Source organism: Botryllus schlosseri, chromosome 5 (genome assembly GCF_051294905.1).
Source record: "Botryllus schlosseri isolate E-star chromosome 5, Bs_hap1, whole genome shotgun sequence".
NCBI classification, from domain to species: domain Eukaryota; kingdom Metazoa; phylum Chordata; class Ascidiacea; order Stolidobranchia; family Styelidae; genus Botryllus; species Botryllus schlosseri.
Window position 1 is genome coordinate 25,852,973 of NC_137240.1, and position 17,602 is coordinate 25,870,574.

The window sequence follows — 17,602 nt, forward strand, 5'->3', positions numbered from 1 at the left end:
CGTTGAGCTGAATAAACATAAAAAATACTCTAGACCACTTTATCGGTACTTAACAGTTTCAGTTTTAGATAAAATTTGTCCCTTTCACCTATAATTACAACTCCTCGCTATCTAAACATGTTTAGAATATATTATTTGCGATGATACGAACCCGTGAAGTACTCAAGTAGCTTTTCGTAGGATATAAATGAAACTGACAACACTCACCAAGACCGCTGGTCCACTGAAAAAAGTACATTGTAGCAGTAAAGTCCTACTAAAGTACAAGAAGTAATGATTTCCCAGTTAGTTGAAAAGTAAGTATTGAAGGTATAGTTTGCTGGAAAAAGCGAAAAACTCTGAAATCGAAGTAGATGCAGTGTAAATAGGTAATCACTTCATTAAGTATAGCGCAAGCAGGCCAAACCTATACTTGAGTACTGCAAAATGTACAAGTACTTCGCTATGTTCTCCCTCCACGTAAAAAGTGACTAGGTTTTAGACTACTTTATCGGTACTCGACAGTTTCAGTTTTAGATAAAATTTGGTAAGACTTTAAATTTTAAAGTAGTTTGAGCTTATGTTTGTATCACCTTGACAAGTAACATTATCAGACATGAAAATGATACTATCACCTAATATAGAAGTTAACACGCGTCAATGTGCTTCGGAATTCACGAGAAATTGCTTACTAAGAGAAGTATATTCTTGTATACACAATAGTGGAGAGAATCTTTAAAATGTAGTAAGCAGGTCGATGGGTATTCGTTTAGTTGTATAGGCATAAAAAACATTCCCGCGCGCTCTTAAACAAAACACTTCCTAACCCTACCACCTAATACTAAGGCGCGCGGGAATGTTTTTTATGCCTATACAACTAAACGAATACCCATCGACCTGCTTACTACATTTTAAAGATTCTCTCCACTATTGTGTATACAAGAATATACTTCTCTTAGTAAGCAATTTCTCGTGAATTCCGAAGCACATTGACGCGTGTTAACTTCTATATTAGGTGATAGTATCATTTTCATGTCTGATAATGTTACTTGTCAAGGTGATACAAACATAAGCTCAAACTACTTTAAAATTTAAAGTCTTACCAAATTTTATCTAAAACTGAAACTGTCGAGTACCGATAAAGTAGTCTAAAACCTAGTCACTTTTTACGTGGAGGGAGAACATAGCGAAGTACTTGTACATTTTGCAGTACTCAAGTATAGGTTTGGCCTGCTTGCGCTATACTTAATGAAGTGATTACCTATTTACACTGCATCTACTTCGATTTCAGAGTTTTTCGCTTTTTCCAGCAAACTATACCTTCAATACTTACTTTTCAACTAACTGGGAAATCATTACTTCTTGTACTTTAGTAGGACTTTACTGCTACAATGTACTTTTTTCAGTGGACCAGCGGTCTTGGTGAGTGTTGTCAGTTTCATTTATATCCTACGAAAAGCTACTTGAGTACTTCACGGGTTCGTATCATCGCAAATAATATATTCTAAACATGTTTAGATAGCGAGGAGTTGTAATTATAGGTGAAAGGGACAAATTTTATCTAAAACTGAAACTGTTAAGTACCGATAAAGTGGTCTAGAGTATTTTTTATGTTTATTCAGCTCAACGAATATCTTCATTTGGCCTGCTTACTACATTTTAAAGACTTTCTACGCTAGAAAAATCGCTGTAACATGATAAGTATATTATAATTAATCTTATCAGCGCGGCATAGTACATTCGAGTAAATTCATTAAATTAGCTTATGTTTATGAAATTATTTGGTTTCTGAATTCTATCTAAAACTGAAACCGACGAGTATCGGTAAAAGCACTTATTACGTGCAGGGAGGCGATAGCGAAGTACTCGTGCATTTTGTACTACTCAAGTATAGGTTTTATCTGCTTGCGCTAAACCTAATCAAGTGATTAACTATTTACACTGCATCTACTTCTATTTCAGAGTATTCGGTTTTCAGGTAAACTATACCTGCAATACTTACTTTTTAACTCACTCGGAAATCATCACGTCTTGTATTTTACTAGAAATTTACTGCTACTAAATGTTGAAACGTACTGTTTTCAGCGGTCTTGATGAGTCGTGCTAGTTTCATCTATATCCTACGACGCATTTTCGCGCTGCAGAATGACTTATCGCAATAAAAATAACAAAAATACTTCGAGAATTTGCGAACTCTCACTGCGCAATATTTGAGTTTTACGAAGTAACCTTCAAAGTGAGCCTACATCTTGGATGTTATCCAAAACCACATACAATTTCGCTTCGAACGAGGTATCCTTTAAAATAAGGTAGAAGTAGTCATTTCCGAGTAAGTAAAACGTTAGTACTCTAGGTATATTACTGTTTAATACTCTAGCTATCATGAAGTTGATGTACTCCAATATCATAAGGACTTGAGACTATGTGGTGCATGTAGGCAAAAAACCTACTTGGGTATTCTCAAGAAGTACGAGTACTTCTATACCTAACAACTCTGAAAGTTAGCGCAGTTTGTGGCATTTGTAAGCAATCGAAATTTGCGTGCTTCTCACTTACCTTATGTTAATAGTTTTCCTTTTCTATCTACTTTACAAGATTCAGTGTTGAAGTTCAGTGAAAGTGTAAGAGTTTAGCAAAAGCAGTTTTTGATAATAGCACTTATCAAGGTGATACAAACGTAATCTCAAACTACTTTGAAATATAAAGTCCTAAAAGTAGGTAGTTTATCCTGAAAAATCGGTAAGTAGAAGTGTAAATATCCTACAAACATAACCACCTATATCAGTTACTTTTCAATTCCTAATTGTACTTGTATTCCAGCAAAATTACGAATCGTTGAGTGTCGAGCGATAGCCTCTATCATACTCGCGGAAAATAGGGATTTGGTACACGAGTATCAGATTAAACGAGGTGAGTAAACTTGAGAGGTTATTAGTGATTCTGCTGGAGTTTATATGAAGGGAAGTCCTGATAAAACCTTGATTATTTCAGAAAGGAATAGAGGGCTCCTCTCGATATTTTGATAGTCTCCGTCGTACTGTCGGGTCAAGGCTGGTACTCAATGCTTCTGTTAGTAATTATATGGAATGTGTGGGCATCGAATTGGAGCGTAAAGTATGCTCCTATGGCATAGAGCCCTACGAAATGAGTCCACATACCTCGTAAAATTCCACTCCAAGCGCTGTGGCTTAGCTCAAGCGAACAAGTATTTCGTACTTTAGGTGTCAACTCATCTTTCTTATGATTAATAAGCATAGGGAGAATTGAAGAGCTTCTTGGAGGTACAGAACTTCAATATACAATTAAATAGTATATTCATATTGAAATGAACCCGAATATTTTCGGCTGACACTCGTCAGGGGTAATCGTCAGCAACTAGTAGAGAATTGGAAAGAACATTGTATATCAACAATCGTATCACAAAATATGACGTCACCAGCATGAAATTTCGAATGAGAGAGCGTTCAATGTACTATTTTTAGGTGATACACGAACTCCTTTTGTTGACAGAGTTTTGGTTGGTGTATTTTGATAAAAGTTGATTCCAAGGCACACAAATGGAATTGTGAACGGCCTCGACCTACGATTCGAAATCGGTCGTCTCGATAATTATTCGCACAAATCGGATTATCCAACAGATGTTTGCCGATGGCAGAATTAATTGCCTTTGATCGATCAGCATCAATCTTAAGTGGATGAGTTAAGGGTGAGCTTTTCACATCGCGTGACGTGGCGTGTCCCCAGATTTATCAGAACACGTGCGTCACGCGATGTGAAAAGCTCACCCTTAACTCATCCACTTAAGATTGATGCTGATCGATCAAAGGCAATTAATTCTGCCATCGGCAAACATCTGTTGGATAATCCGATTTGTGCGAATAATTATCGAGACGACCGATTTCGAATCGTAGGTCGAGGCCGTTCACAATTCCATTTGTGTGCCTTGGAATCAACTTTTATCAAAATACACCAACCAAAACTCTGTCAACAAAAGGAGTTCGTGTATCACCTAAAAATAGTACATTGAACGCTCTCTCATTCGAAATTTCATGCTGGTGACGTCATATTTTGTGATACGATTGTTGATATACAATGTTCTTTCCAATTCTCTACTAGTTGCTGACGATTACCCCTGACGAGTGTCAGCCGAAAATATTCGGGTTCATTTCAATATGAATATACTATTTAATAGGGAGAATTAATCAGAAAATTTTGTAGAGTACCGTATAGGCATCGATTCATTGAGTGAAATGGGCTTCCTTATCTTAAATTGAAACGGACAGAATAAATCGAAACAATTTGCAGAGTCCTGAAGGCTTCAAGACATAGCTCAGGCTGAGATTACAGCCTAATAACGAGGGCATCGAGTGGTATGTTATAGGAAGCAAGACGAATCATTGTAAGAGTGTTGCAACTTAATTAGGCTTACATATGTAATTCCATCACTAAAGTTGATCACGCATAGGTACGTGCTACGCTCCTGCAAAAAGATTCACGCTAAGTTGGTATAGAACTGCGTTAGTTTTAAAGGTGTTCCATCATGAAATGTGTGATGAAATTTGATATGTTCCATTGTCATAATGTCCTACACCTGTGAACCAATCTTCAAGTTGCGCATTCAATGTTTAGCTCGGTAATTCCGTTATTAAAGTTGAGTATGCATAGGTACGTGCTACGCTCCCGCAAAAGTCGGTATGGAACTGCGTTAGTTTAAAATTTGTTCAATCATGAAATGCGTAACAAAATTTGACATGGTGCATTGTCATAATGTCTTACAACTGCGTACCGAGTTTCAAGGTGGGGAGTCGAATATTAACATGGTAATTCCGTTATTAAAGTTGACTATGTATAGGTACGTGCTATACGCTACGGAAAAAGAGATTTAGCCAAAAGTCTGTATAGAACTGCGTTGGTTGTAAAGGTGTTACATCATGAAAAGTCTGACGAAATTTGGTATGGTGCATTGTTATTATGTCCTACAACTGCGTACTAACGTTCAAGGTGAGAATTTAATGTTTATCATGCTAATTCTGTTATTAAAATTGACTATGTATGGGTATATGCTATGTTCACGAAAAACAGATATGCGTAAAAGTCGGTATTCGACTGCGATAGTTTCAAAGGTGTTCCATCATTAGATGTGTGATGAAATATAGCATGGTGCATTGCCATAATGCTCTACAACTACGTATCAAGTTTAAAGTTGGGATTCAATGTTAAGCATGGTGATTCCGTTATTAAAGTTGGCTATGTATGGGTACTTGCTATACGCTCCCGCAAAACAGACGTATGCAAAAAGTCGATGTAGAGCCGCGTTAGTTTTAAAGTTGTTCCATCATGAAATGTGTGATGGGATTTGGTATGGTGCATTTTTATAATGTCCTATAACCGCGTACCAACTTTCAAGGTGGGAATTCAATGTTTAACACGCTAATTCTGCTATTAAAATTGACTATGTATAGGTATATGCTATGTTCACGCAAAACAGATATGCGTAAAAGTCGGTATTCGACTACGTTAGTTTTAAAGGTGTTCCATCATTAGATGTGTGATGAAATTTAGCATGGTGCATTGCCATAATGTCCTACATCTACGTATCAAGTTTAGAGTTGGGATTCAATGTTAAGCATGGTAATTCCGTTATTAAAGTTGACTATGTATAGGTACGTGCTATACGCTCCCGCAAAACAGATGCACGCAAAAAGTCGATGTGGAGCCGCGTTAGTTTTAAAGTTGTTCCATTATCAAATGCGCGAGGAAATTTGGTATGCTGCATGATCACAATGTCCTACAACTACGTACCAAGTTTCAAGGTGAGGAGTCACATATTAGCATGCTAATTCTGTTATTAAAGCTGACTATGTATATGTACACGCTACCGAAAACAGATTTAGGCAAAAGTTGCTATAGAACTGCGTTAGTTTTAAAGTTGTTCCATCATGAAATGTGCGATGAAATTTGGTATGCTGCATAATCACAATGCCCTGGAGCTCATTTAGATACGTTTTTTAATGTAGGTACACATTCTAGTTGTTTTGATGTAAGGAAAAAATCATTCGATAACTCGATACAGCTAGTTAACACGCGTTGATGTGACTTTCCTCATTTGTATGCATAGCCTACGCTAAATTGGTTACCGAATTTTTCGATTATACTTATATTCCGTATTTTATTTAAAAATGAAACTGTTAAGTACTACTTAAAGTGTTATAAAATGTGAAAAAGTGTACAAGTAGAATTATTATTATGTCATGAATAAGTAGTTTAAGTAAAATATCATTCGGGGACGCCCTAATGTTTTATTTTTTTCGCAATACATAAGTCTGTCTTGCATTTAGTTACCAGCTCTGAAAGCAAGCAAAGTTTGTGGTGTTTGCGCATCATCGAAATTTGTACACTTCACGGTCATCTTATGTCGAAAACATAAGTTAGTTAACAATATTTCGAGTCATGGGTATGAATAATTTTTAGAAAACCTAAATATGCCGCATCCAAACTTCGTAAATTTTTTCGATTAGTTTTTTTCGTTTCTATCTACTTTAAAAGACTCAGTATGGAAGTTTCGAAACTTGCATGAATTGCAAGCTACATAATACAACTAGTTAACACGCGCTGATGTAACTTTCCTCATTTGTATGCATAGCCTACGCGAAATTGGTTACCGAATTTTTTGATTAGTTTAGATTCCGAATTTTATTTAAAACTGAAACTGTTAAGTACTACTAAAGTGTTATAAAATGTGAAAAAGTGTACAAGTAGTTATTAGTATGTCTTGAATAAGTAGTTAAAATTCATACGATTTTTCTTGTTGCGTTCCAGGATAAAATGTAATTTTTCGCTCTTTTCTTTATTTTTTAATTTTTATTAAAATAAGTATTCATTTTACAAAAAACGTCGACTTTTGAAAATAGAAAATGCGTGAGCTCGACTAACTTTTTACGTAGTTCGAAATCGCTACTTCTATGCATTAATTCAAAGTATTTGTCAGTCATCGTAACACCGCTCATATTGCGCGCTATCTATTTATTTCACAGATAACGAATTACTCCTGCTTTTATCAGAGGATACTTTTCTAGGATTTGCCTACTAACAGTACTTAGTTTAGATTAATAAAAGTATAGTGATTGAAAATAGATCACTGGATTATAGTTTACAGAAAACTCCACAATTCTAAGTGACGTCCTTGCATACCAACAACCTTCGAACTATTCGCCGCCTCATAAACACTTGAGTAGGCCTACATCTGATGCGTGAGGGGAAAACATAGTTAAATTTTCATATGCATTTAGTTTCCAACTCTGAAAGCAAGCTTAGTCTATGATCATTCGCGTACCATTAGTATTCATTTTACAAAAACGTCGTGTAAAGGTAAAGTACTTGTACATTTCGGAGTACTCAAGTATCAGTTTTGTCAGCTTATTATATGCTCAGTATATTATACGTCACGAATTGTGGAGCATTTATGTGGGTGCTCCAGGGTGCTCTTCATTGAGTGTTCGTGGTGGGTGATAAGTTTAATTTGCAAAATTAGTGTGTTCAAATCAGGCCTGTCGCCAACATAGTGATGTCGCATTAGCCCTAAATACACATAATAGAATATAAAGGAAAAGTATCATCTAACGTATAATGAATGTTATCTATTTCTCGGAAGCAAGTTATTATCAAAACATAGTGGTCAAAATTATCGCAGAGCAATACCGATTTGCGTAAATTCCGTTATGCGTCTGACTACGTTACTAGGGATTATGTAGTTAGTTAAGGAATTAGGAGTCCTATCTTCCCAATCGGTATGGAACAACATCAAAATCATCACAAAGCAATATCGACTTTTGCGTGAATTCTGCTATGCGTTTTACTACGGTAGTATGCGCACCGGCTTACAGGTGTCCAGACGTGGACTTTCTACTATATTCGCTCCTAACATTATAGCAGCACCCGACGCAGCTTACATTATTACGTTATAAGACGCCGGCGGCGTTTCACTGTCGGTTTATTCACCCTTATTCTAGTGACATGAAAAGGACTGAACCGTGTGAAATGTGGTCACTACAAGAATTGAGCGAAAGCGCTGTTTCAATCCGTCTTGCATCGGTCACGATTAGTTTTACTTTTCAACTAACTTGGTGTCTGTCGTTATATTCATTAGACTCGCTTTCATGCGGCTAATTTGGCCCTATCATTATAACGTTGGGGATCGCGTACCTGCGGCGAAGGTGTTCGTTCTTTATATTTTGTGAAGTAGAGAGTAGTTTAAGGTTATGTTTGTCTAACCTTGACGAGTGCTATTGTCACACTCGATCACCATATTTAAATCATGGACATCTCAATGATGTTGACTAAATTTACGGCTTCAGAACGTGCTAATTAGACCTAATCGTTATAACGCTGGGGTTCGCGTACATGCATCGAAAGTGTTTGTATAAATAAAGCCCTGCGAATCGCGCGCCTGCGGCTATAGTTCGTTCGATTATTTTCACCTTGGGATTCGCGTATATGCTACTAAGCTGTTACGACTTTAGAAAATTCTACAAGACTATTCGGAACGCGCACATGCGAGTGATTTGTTTCCGTACCTCCGAACTGGAGAATCGCTTGCCTGCGTCTAATGAAAATAATTCGTAAAATGTGGGGCTGCAGAGACCGTAACTTGTATACATAAAATCAAGTTTAAAAATATGGACGGATGAGTTATCTCTGACCAATAGAGTAATATAACCGCCTATAGTTTAGTGGGGTATTGCTATAATGTATATCCAAACAATCGTTGCAGACTCTGAATGTTACCTAGGTCCTTATCGCAAAAAATCATGCATCAGAAGCGTAGGGATTCATATTATCAAGTCGCAGCGCTCAAAATCGCATTTTATATTAAGTAATTAGTGATGATGTGTGGAATTTTGATATTAATAATATTATCCGGAGAATATAGCCATCTTTTTTCGAAATAAAATGAACTCGTACACTATACAATACTATTTCAATGAGACTGAGTAAAGTGTTAGGAGACATGAAAAGCGACGAATCGTATGAAATGTGGTGACATCAGGAATCGAACCTACAACCTAGAGCAAGATAGTCGCCCAATTCCTCTGTGATGACGTCATGAAATCTAGTTCAACGTTAAGTGTATTACGCGAGAATTCTTATTCTCAAAAAACAGCTTAGTACACATAATCAGGATGATGTGGCAATGGGCGTTATATAGGCGGATGATGTAGCAGATGATGTGGCAATGGGCGGATGATGTGGCAATGGGCGTGCTATAGGTGCGGCAATGGGCGTCATATAGGCGTGGCAATTAGGATGACGTGGCGTTCTGTGATTGGCGGGCAACAATTTGACCAAACCCTACTACTCCCAAGTTCCCCAATTGGGGGAACGAGCTCGAAGGGGGCAAAAAATTATTTAGTGAATTAGTATGAATTATAGAGTATTTTATGAAATTTTTTCAAAATTTTTCCGCGTTGCGCGCGATTTCAAGTTTCCAAGTGTCTTCATTATTGGATACTCTTCCACCAAGATATATCGGCGTTGGCCGTTACCGCGTCACGACGCACGAAGACATATAACGTTATAGTCCATATAACATGCGGCTCCAAGAAGTGTGCCAGAACGATCGACTGCGAGAAAACCTTGGCCGAAAAGGACTGCCCTTACGCTGACCGGAAACTTCGTTATGTATATACAAAATACATATAGGTATAATTGACCACAGGCGCCTAAATGACTGGCGCCGAACATTCCTGTCTTGGCACTCTGAACCTCACGAGACAAATAGGCTGCCATCCAGCAGGGAAGAATTATATGCCAGTGAAGAACTGCCAATTTGAAAACGTGTGCATCATTTAGTTTAGTACGTTTGGGCGATTCTATATCTTTTGATATAGCAGACTGTCACGAAATAACATCATGTAACGAAGTCGTACCAACGGGTCCACCCGTCCGAATATGTTTAATTATTATTTACGGGCCCTACAGTTTCCAAGACACCTCACTCAGCTCTACCGGTAAATCTAATTACGTGAGCAGAGAGGACAAGTAGGCTAATTGATAGCATTATATATGCAATTCCCGATCTTATTGACCTATTTTATTTTGAATTATCGAAAATTTTCGCGCTCCTCGCTGGCTCCGTAAACGGTGATCCTGATTTCGGGGCAGAAGCGAACAACGGGATGGGGGGTCGGTTTGTCACCCTATGGGAGCTCAAGGCCTAAGTGTTTTGAGGGGACTGACGAACTGCTGTTTCGTTCCTGCCAATGGGTATACGCACGAAGATGTTTAATTATTATTGAGTGGTCCTACCTTTTCAAACACAACTCACGCGGCTCAACCGGTCAATCTGATTACGTGAGGAGAGAGAGGATAAAAATTGATACCAATATATTTTCAATTCCCGATTATTTTGACCGATTCAATCATGAATTATAGAAATTTTTTGCGCATCGCCCGATTAGTCGAGAGAAGCTGCCTAAAACGGACACCCGATTCAGATGATAAATAGCGGTAACCAGCCATCTAGTCTGAGGGGCCAAGAGAAACGGTATTGATAACTAATTTACGGATAGATTTGCAACAAGTGACTCACGATTAAATACGCCGAGATACGTACTGCTTCGCCGGCTACAAACAGCATAATTGGTAGTCCTATAGCTCGCGACCCAAGCGTCCGAATAATTTGATATGACGTTGTTTATCGAAAAGAGGTGTCGCAATGATTCCAAAAATACGAATTCGAATCTCGCCAGGGCAATAATACTACTCCGAAATAGCCAGCAAAGGTTGAATGTTTTGAACAACAGGAGAGCGTCAACACAAGGGCCAATGGCGTCAAGCGAATGATCGGAACAATGCGAATTTTCATATTTTGGTGACTATTTTGGGTTCCTTTCATTTCCCTGGTATTCGTGCGGCCCCGACCGTACTCTGGAATTCTAAATTTGGCCCTGCCACCGAAAAAGGTTGGGAACCACTGCTCAGGACTATAACTACTTCACGCCAAACCAGTCAATGGGGGGGGGGGGGCGAGCTCGAAAGGGGCCCGAAAGTATTTGTTGAATAAACAAAAACTTAATGAAATTTTCCCCTACGCTTAATTAAATGTTGTTAGATTTCTTTATTATTGGGTACCCTTTACCCCAAAAAATACGCATGAATAATACCAATGGGCATTTCGGTATCGGCCATTAGAGCACCACGACGCACCGTCCATGTCACAAAACGCGTACCGAGAAGTGTGCCAGAATGATCGGCAGCGAGAAAACATTGGTAAAAAAGACTGCCCTTATGCTGACTGAAAACCTCGATATATATACAATTATAATTGTTCATAGGCTCCGTAATGGCAGTCTTCAAATTTACCTGTCCTGGAAATCTGAACCCCACAGGACAAAATGCCATCCCACAGAGAAAATTATTTGCCAGTGAATAAATACCAATTTGAAATCACTTGCATCTTTTAGTATAGTACGTTAGAGCGATTTCAATGTCGTTTGCGATAGTAGGCCACGATATAACATCATGTAAGTAACAGACATGGGGTAATCGCGATTAGTAATCGTAATCGATTACGACGATTACAGCATTTTCAAGTAAGCGTAATCGCAATCGATTACATTCGAAAAAATCAGAAGTAATCGTAATCGTAATCGACTACTTCCCATATCTAATCGATTTCTTAGTGAAAGAACGATTACTTTTTATTCATACAAGGACTAGGGCTGGGCAAAATGATTCGAGTACTCGAATCTGAATCGAGTAGTAATTTTAATGATTCGAGTCGAGTAGTAAAAGACGATTTTTTCGAGTACTGAAATTATACGGTCCTCGCAACGGAAAGTTAATTTACTGACGAGAATTATAGTTTCGATACTATTTTCCACTGAGAAAGCCGTGAAACCTTGATTGGCCGTGTTTTAGTATACCAGGCACAGTACAAAGCAACGAACGTTATTGGAAATAACACATTTCCGAAGTCATTATCATCCAACAAAATTGTTAAGAAGTGCAATGAAATCGGTATGGTCGAAAACATACCAAAGCATCTTTAAAGTGATGGATAACAGGCATTACGTTCTTTGTGGTGGCATAAAAGGTTCATATTTGGACTTCGACATACTACATCCTGTTGTGACGTCATAATGAGTGATACTCGATTACTCGACTCGACTCGAAGCATATTACGTGATTCAGAATCGAATCACTCAGGTACTCGATTTTGCCCAGCCCTAACGAGGACTATGACATAAACTGAACATTCGTGAACAAGGAACAGAGAATATATTCTTATTAGTGATTGCGCACGTGATAGCGCAAACGTCTGATTGTCAAACGCCATTGCTCATAATTATTACGTCAAAACTTTGCTCGTTATTGCGTAATAAGTATCCACAATAGTAAATTGATATTCGTTGTACATTGTAGTGTTGTTTGTTTGTTTATTGAACAGTATTTGGCACTTATCGCCTATTTGGTCATCTGTGCCCAGAGCATGAATGTAGTCACTTTTTCACTTTTGTACGATTCGCGGACGACTTCCAGTCTCGCACGCATTCTCCATCTTTCACTCTCTCTTCCGTGCGCTCATTTCAGTATCTGTTACTGTCGATTATTGAAAGCGTTCGTTCTCTTTATCAGTCTGGGCTTTGCGTACGACACCGCTCAAGCAGTGAGGTCGGCGATGAGGAGTCCAGATAAACCTCCGCACACATAGAAACATGGCAGAGCCGAGACTCGAACCAGCAACCATTGGTGTCGTGGCTGCAGTGTTTAACCAACTGCGCCACTCGCTTCCCACACATTGTAGTGTAATTGTGAGAACATTCGCGTTGCTGATTGCTGTATATCAGATTATAAATACACTCCAGACGCCACTACCTCGCAGCAGCATAATAATCACCACTGTACTTATGGTTTCAAATAGTAACTTATTTATTGATGTTTGGTTATGCTTAGTTAAACGCAGTTTGGCCGTTGTTGCTTGGCGAGCAGGAGGCCTATGTAGCACGTACGTACACCGGACAAAGATTCTAAATTTTGTACTTGTCAAATAAAACATTTCGGTTTCCACAACTAAGCATTAAAAATCAACAGCTGCAGATATATATATATTGCCGTTTCTCGCAACGGCAGCTTGCAGTATCTGTATTAAACGGAAGGAAGAATTATATGTTCACTTTATCTGATTCTCATATGACTCTACTTGAAACGGGCGCAAATCGTTATCTCGCAATTCTTAACTCAACATTTGGAACTGCCGCTATAGCCATCCGCTTACACCATGATAGCGTGGGTTGTGGCTAGAATCAGGACCAAAACAGCAATTCGTCCCCGACTCCGAACGTTGGTCTTGGGCCCACGTAGGACGGTCAATTTTCATTACATCACTATTCATCTTTAATCCTCTCTCACACCCCTTTGGTCAGATTGACCTGTAAAGCTAGGGGCGCGTAATTCATTAATATACCATATGTTATGTTGTTATAATTACTTCATTGTATGTTGTTAATTCGTGACCTCCGGTCTGTAATATAATCAAAAAGATATTGGAGTCGGCCAAACGTAGCAGATTAAAAGAAGAAATTTCGTGAGACACACACACACACAAATTGTCATGTCTTTATTCCTCTATGGGTATTATATTGTAATAATCGGCACGACACAGTGGAGCTTATCGCCTTGCTACGCCTTGCGCTTCACGACATCAATTGGAGTCGCCCAAACGTGGCAGATTAAAAGAAGAGCTTTCGTGAGACACACACACACACACAAATTATCATGTCTTTATTCCTCTTTGGTTATTGTATTGTATTAATCGGCACTACTCAGTGGAGCTTATCGCCTTTCTAGGCCCTGTGCTCCACGACATCAATTTCATTAAGTCCATTTGTCTTGTTGGGGACGTCTTTTTCATTCTCTCTCGCAGTCATCTTCATTGTCTCTCGCTCCCATGCGTCGGGTCTCTGCTGCCGACTTATAGCACTTTCAGTCTGCGCCTTTCAATGCACTACCGCAGTAGTGAGGTCGGCGATGAGGAGCCCAGATAAACCTCCGACACTAAGGCGTTGGTCAGAACCGGGATTCGAACGAGCATCCATTGGTGTCGTGACTATACAGCGTCTAACCAACTCGCTTCCCTTCCTCTGTGGGTGCCCGGGTTGCATTTGTATTGTTAATTAAATCTCTCGGAAATACTCTATAATTTATGTTGGTTTAAGAAATACTTTTGATTCCCCTGCGAGCTCGCTCCCCAGCCTATTGGAGAGGTTGGGATGCGGTTGTTACGGACCTGGCAAGAATGAAAATCGTTGGGTGCGATAAATTGTCCCCTATAAAGTTGGGCAATTGGTACATTCTGACGTAACAAGCAAATGACGCATCATTTATAAAGAAAGTTGTTATCTCATTAGGCCTTTTCAGCGCAAGAAGCAAAATAAATGTAATCGTGAGTAATCGTGATTACTTTTCCAATGTAATCGTAATCGTAATCGACTACTTCCTGATTTTGCTGTAATCGTAATCGTAATCCCTACATCCAGAAGTAATCGTAACCACAATCGATTACATTCATGAAGTAATCACCCCATGTCTGGTAAGTAAGTTATACTATACCAAGGGGGCCGCCCGAATTATTATTTACGGGCCTTACATTTTCCAAGACATTTCAGTTTGAAGGTAAATCTGAAAGTAAATCTGATTACGCGGGTAGAGAGAGACAATAACAAAATACAATTTCTGATATTATTGACGGATTCAATCATGAATTATAGAAAGTTTTACACCTCGCGCGATCTTCGACGCTATAAACCAGTGGTCGAGAACCTTTTTGGGCCGAAGAGCCATATTGACCCAATATTTTCAATTTTCAATCCTTAAGAGCCATAAATGTCAATCAACTATTACGTCACAATTAAAATTTCGTGACGTAGGCTATTGGCTGCACTAATACATGGAATACGTAGTGTGCGACATATTTTCTTGGCTCACATGCGTAGGTGGAGCCAAACATGGTCACTATAGCAGTACATACATTGAAACCGATAATGATTATTATTGGTGATTTCTGTTGATGTTCATGAATGACTAGATTTTGAACATTTTTACTCCCAAAATCAAGCAATTTTCAATTTATTGTTCGAAAATAAAGTGCGAAAGGAATTTATAATGTAATTGTCGCACTGATTCAGAATATCTAAATATTGATCGACTTCTTCGGTATTCGGCTAGCAAAACGTTACATTTTAACGGTGGTATACTAGAAAACTACTTACCAATCAAGAACATGGATAGCTATGACGTTGTTATTTATTCGAATTACTAATTTTGAATGCCACTTCCAAGGCAGTTGTTCATTTCTCAACGTAGATCAAGAAGATAATGTGTATCTGAAAACTGCATTGTCATATAAAGCGTCGCCATGTCTGCTATTCTTTTTGGTCAATCCAAAATTTAGAGGCGCGCGATGTCGGATAGATCGAATTCACGGTCGATGTAGTCGCCGCCGCGATAGCAACCTAAAAATTTAAAGATTTTGAAAAAGGGGATACGAGACCCTAACCCTTGATACCCCACTGTCTTGACCTCTCAAAGACATGTTTATGCTGCCACGAGAATAATTATTCTGGACGTAATGAAAATTTAATAACAAGTCGCTGCAATATTGATAAATTTATTAAAAAATTTAAAAAAATTGATAAAGAGTCATATCTTATACCCAAAAGAGCCATATATGGCTCGCGAGCCATAGGTTTCCGACCACTTCTATAACCTATCCCACCAACGTGTATAACAAATTTCGCTGTTTAGTTTATGACCCCATGGGGGTCAAGACCAACGTTTAGGGGGTATGACGAAGTGCTGTTTAGGCCCTGCATATACTCATGTTAAATTGACTACTGGGAACTTTACGCTGCGGAGGGCGCTTGCGGTGTTCTGCGCCATCACTGATTTCTAGAGATATACCCTACCTCTTGCGCATAAAGTTTTCGATTGTAACAGTCGTCGCGCGAGCGCTAAAAACCTTTACATTCTCCCCGCATATTGACGAACGCCAAAACAAGCTATAATTTTAGGAATATGTTGGAAGCCGCATAAATATTGTTTAACGGCTGCATGCGACCGTATACGTCTGCAGATGTTGGCCTGTTGAAATAAGGATGGACAATGCTGCAACGTTTTTGAAATGCTAAATACAAATCAGGGCTCGAGGATCCGGACCACTATATCTAGCACAGTGGTTCTCAAACTCGACCCCCTCGAGACACCCTGGCTACTCCCATGTAATGATGTAGGCCTACTGTATACCGCGCTATTTATAAGCAGCTCACGAAAAATACAAATTAAATATTTCGCGGTGGTTCCCTCAGGAGTCATTATAGACGGATATTGCAAGCGGGACAGATGTCATTTCCATCTTTTTCTACTCCAAAAGGAATCAAAAAGTACATTACCAACGTTTAAGTTATGTGCACAAACATTTGCTTATGATACAACAGAAGGAATGAACTTACAAGGTTGATATGAGCATGGAGTACGATATTGCACGCCCGGTCAACATCTTGATGTTCTGAAGCATACAATTATCTGTTTATTCAGATAGCTATATAGTCATCGATCCATTTTAATTCGGATCTGGTACACCCCTCTACAGTAGGACTCTTCAAAACTGATTTTTTTTCTCAAATCGTACTGGCTACTTGATAAAATTGTTAAGCCTACGCATCAAATTTGGTTCAATTCCAACCAGTAGCCGCATTGCTACAGGAGAAGAAAGTTTCTATTTACTATATAAAAATAAATAACAAAAAATTTGAAAATTTTCTGTTCACCCCATGAAAGTGTTAGGTTGTGAATAAAAACGATGTTCATCAAATTTGGTTGAATTTCAACCAGTGGCAGCGGAGTTATTGCCGTCGAAAATTTTGGATTACGAATAAAATAGTAAGGACGGTGACCAATTCTTTAAATATTTATTATAGTCTAAATACGTAAATACTATTTTATTCAAATCGACCAACGGCAATAACTCCGTTTCCACTGGTTGGGATTGAACCAAATTTGGTGAACATCGTATCATGAATGAAACATGAATAGCTTGAGATTGTTGATAATTTCGTCGCTACGGTTATCAAAGAACGCCTCTCTCCCGAATCAATTACATGTTTAACAGTAATTGTAATTGTAATAATTTACATGTATAATGTATTTGTAATTAAACTAAATTATTGCAATTGATCCAACTCCGATTAGTACCGTAGTACTAGACCTGGTCGCAGCCTGATATCTTATAAGCTCGAAACTCGAGTATCCAGCAACACGATTGTTGATTTCTGCCATCCCTATCTATTAACGAACCCGTAGCTCAGACGAATTATGTATTAAAAATATCTCAAGAACATGCTTTTGAATAAGAGATATCAGTCGCTTACCAAAACATCTAAAACTAACGACCCCGCTGCAATGTCGAAACGATCATATTTTATGACTATTCTCACATTAAATATATTCAATAATATTTACTGTATTTCCATACCTTACGGTACGGATGTGATGATCCTTTACCCCATTATGCAGCAGTAACTGCTTCAATTTATCCATTGCGCCTAGTCTTTTCATGTACTCTCTC

The 17,602-nt window shown here is 38.5% G+C and overlaps 1 long non-coding RNA gene across 1 annotated transcript in view; it reads left to right on the forward strand.

The window, feature by feature from the left end:
• Positions 1-15,770: 15,770 nt before the first annotated feature.
• LOC145439530 (uncharacterized) overlaps positions 15,771-17,602 on the forward strand; it is a 101,951-nt gene continuing 100,119 nt past the window's right edge. Inside the window, exon 1 of the long non-coding RNA XR_013915253.1 lies at positions 15,771-16,431. This is a non-coding gene — a long non-coding RNA (uncharacterized LOC145439530). The remainder of the gene's footprint in view (positions 16,432-17,602) is intronic.